The 3382-nt window shown below is 44.4% G+C and overlaps 1 non-coding gene across 1 annotated transcript; it reads left to right on the forward strand.

Moving 5' to 3' along the window:
* Nucleotides 1–1020: 1020 nt before the first annotated feature.
* On the forward strand, nucleotides 1021–1152 carry LOC116074108. The gene has a single exon (XR_004112078.1). It is a non-coding gene; the product is annotated as a small nucleolar RNA SNORA17 (small nucleolar RNA).
* Nucleotides 1153–3382: the final 2230 nt, after the last annotated feature.

The raw sequence follows: 3382 nt of genomic DNA on the forward strand, positions 1-3382 counted from the left end.
GTGTTTATGTTGTTACTATACTCTCTTTATAAGGTTATATTTTTTTAATATCTTCTAAGACTTAAGTTTTATTGTTCCCAGTAATTCACAGCCCACAGTCTTTTATGGGGCTTTCAAAGATACAGATACATTCAGGGAGTGAATGAATATTTTTACATTAATTCCCTATTCTCTCTTTCACCATTGTTTAAAAAATTCCTTAGTATTGGCAATATGCCACACTTAAGAATTACACAAGCCGATATCAAAATAGTTTCAGGTGTCAGTTTTTATAGAAATTGCACCAAGATTTCATCTTTGAAATGATTTGAATTTTTCTTCAAACCCTGATGGTATTTTCTCAAGCTATGATATAATCTGTCTAATCTACAGTGTTCTCCAGATCACCCCTACTTTCAGTACATTATTTATTCTCCATAGAAGCTTGTATACCTGTGACAAATACTAACATGAGTATTCCCATCACCAAAGCTTTACTCAATAATGGTATACTTTTATTACCTTTAAATTATATGTCAATGTATTAAAAAGAAAAAATATTAGGAAAAACTACAGTCAAAAGGAGTGGATATTTAAAGCTTAGATGAATGCTTGGAACGCAGGCTAGTGAATGTCATATTCATACCAGCAGTCCCTAGATATCTATATGATGGATAGCTACAGCATCATCCATAGATGCTTACAAACTTCTACTATGTTTATAACGATGACATTTCAATAGTAAGTACTGAATATTTACTTTAAATACTAAACGTGGCTATATTTTGATGAAATTGGAGACGTTCAAAAACTGTAAACAGCCAGGCAGTGGTGGCGCATGCCTTTAATCCCAGTACTTGAGGGGCAGAGGCAGGGGGATTTCTTAGTTCGAGGCCAGCCTGATCTACAGAGTGAGTTCCAGGAAAGCCAGGGCTATACAGAGAAACCCTGTCTCCAAAAACAAAAACCAAAATCAAAAACCAAACAAACAAAAAAGCAAAACCAAAACCAAAGCCAAAACCAAAACCAAAAACCATAAACACTGCCTCTAGTGGCAGTGCAAATTTGGCTACTGTGTCACATGTGTGTCAGTAGGTGGCAGAGAGGAGAGAGGTTATGTCTATACTCAGTGTTCTGACTTATGGATATCTGAGTTATTAGTAGCCTAACACTACCTGAAAAAAGTGAGTGTGCATGACCACCAGTCCAGTTCCAAGTGGCCAGGACAGGGAGCCAGCCAGAGACAACTACAAGTCCAGAGCTAGGCACTCCTAGATGGGCTCCCAGGACAGGGAGCAAGTCAGAGACTAATGGAATCTTGCCAGAGACCGTAGGCAATAGGCAGAAGACAGACCAAGACAGTTGGGCCTCACGTGGGGCCACTTAGGAAGGCAGGCTGATCAAGGAACAAGCCTGAGATGACCGCCAAACTGGTACCATGGGCCCCAGAAAGGGATCTAGCCTGAGATGATCACCAGTCAGTTGCCATGCAGGCCTGGAGTTATAGACCAGGCCTGAGATGTCCCTGCCCAGCACCACAAAGAAGGACAAAGGAGCAAATCATAGCACTCCTGAGACCACTCTGGAGATGACCTCAGATGTTCAGAGACTCCAGGCACCACAAAAAGGATTAAGTAAATGATCGCAAAATGGAAGGGAACAGAAGGATATGGGCACAATGAGGAGAGGCAGAACTGAAGACTAGAGGGTAGCGATGTGAGTAGCCAGTGATAGCACCTGGGACCACGGTAGGGTCTTAGCCTATGCTGCCACCTTGGGCCACATCTGTGTTTGTGTCCCTGAAGCAGCAAGAGTCTGTTACCACCAAAGGCCAGTTAGACATCACTGGACTAGGCTGTCGCCCAGGGGACACGTCAATGTCTGAGGGCTATGCAAAACAGACCCCTCTCTCCTCGATGGGCATCCTCAGAGAGCTGACCCTGGAGGCAAGAGAGGAGAAGAACTGATCCTGCCCTGAGCCAGTTGCAGTACTTAGGACAGTGAGCCCAGCACACTGAGGGAGATGCAGGTGAGCTACCCCAACAATACTAGCATGAAAGAGTAGGTCTTACTAGTACTTCTCTCTCGTGTGCTGGCATGGACAAGGGAGAGATACTCTCCCTGTCACAACCTATGGCAAGCTGACCATGGGGTTATGAGAACAGGAAAGCTGACCCTGACTGTCACCAGCTGCAGCACTTGAGAGACAAGACCCTACACCTCACCCGGGCAGCGCAGTAGAGCTGACCATGGTGGTGGAGGCATAGGCAAGTCAGCTCCTTGGGTGTGAGTGTGTGGGGGGGGGGCTCTGTCACGTGTCTGCCATGAAGGATCATGGGCAAGGGAGAAATCCCCCCTCTTTTGCCCCTTGCCATCTGCAGCAGGCCGGAGAGCTGGCCCCAAGGTCGTCAGTGCCGGACAATGTGCCCTGACCCTCACCTGCTGGAGCACTCAGGAGCACAGGCCCTGGGCAGCACAGTAGAGCTGGCTCTGATGGAAGTGGTGCCAGTGAGCCTGCCTGAGTGTTTGTGAGAGAGGGAGAGCTGATGAGCTGACAGCTTAGATTCCTCTCAGGCTCAGACCCAAGGCTTTGAGTTGCCCCACTCCAACGTCTACTCCATCAATGAACTGCTGGATTTCAAGAAGGGACAGATGCTACAGATCCAAAACTATAAGATCTCCATGACAGAGCAACAACAGGATATCGAAAGAGTCCCAGTGAGGTTTCAGTATTGATAATGCGGCAGAAGCCCTGGACCAGACCAATGAGTCACCGCGATGAACATTTGCAAGCAAAGAAGTGTGGGCAAAGGAGTATACTGTGGGACACACTGTGACACACTGCAGCTTCCACAACCAGATTTTTTTTTCCTCTGTTGTGGGGCAGGTTACAAGGCTGTAGTGTGTGTACTTTGGGGAGGGGTGGGAATGAGTGGGATTGGAGTAGATGCTGTGAAATTCAGGAAGAATCAATAAAATGTTCATAAAAATTTAAAATTTAGTGGAAAAGTGAGGGATGTGATCAAAACACATATATTGTTAATACACAGATTAAGATATAATGAAACTTACTAATTTGTAAGTTATTATGTTAATAACATTTTAAAACGTCTTGAAAACATAAAAAAAAAACTATGAGCTAAACTATCAAATAGAAATAACAAGGAAGTTGAGAGAAGGGTTAAAGTTAAGCAACTTACAGGGCCATAAGTTATTTAGGAGGAAGCAAGACAGACCGGGTAGTTTGTCAAATCAATCTCCGATAAAATGTTTGATGGAAACCAGTGAGTGAAATACATATGATGTACAACTTCCATTTCTGGGTGGGAGAAGAAGAAAACCTGGATGCTGAAAGGAAGGAAAGAAGGAAAAATTATGCTGAAACCAGCTCAGGCTATGGGTT

This window comes from Mastomys coucha, unplaced genomic scaffold (assembly GCF_008632895.1).
Source record: "Mastomys coucha isolate ucsf_1 unplaced genomic scaffold, UCSF_Mcou_1 pScaffold23, whole genome shotgun sequence".
NCBI lineage: Eukaryota > Metazoa > Chordata > Mammalia > Rodentia > Muridae > Mastomys > Mastomys coucha.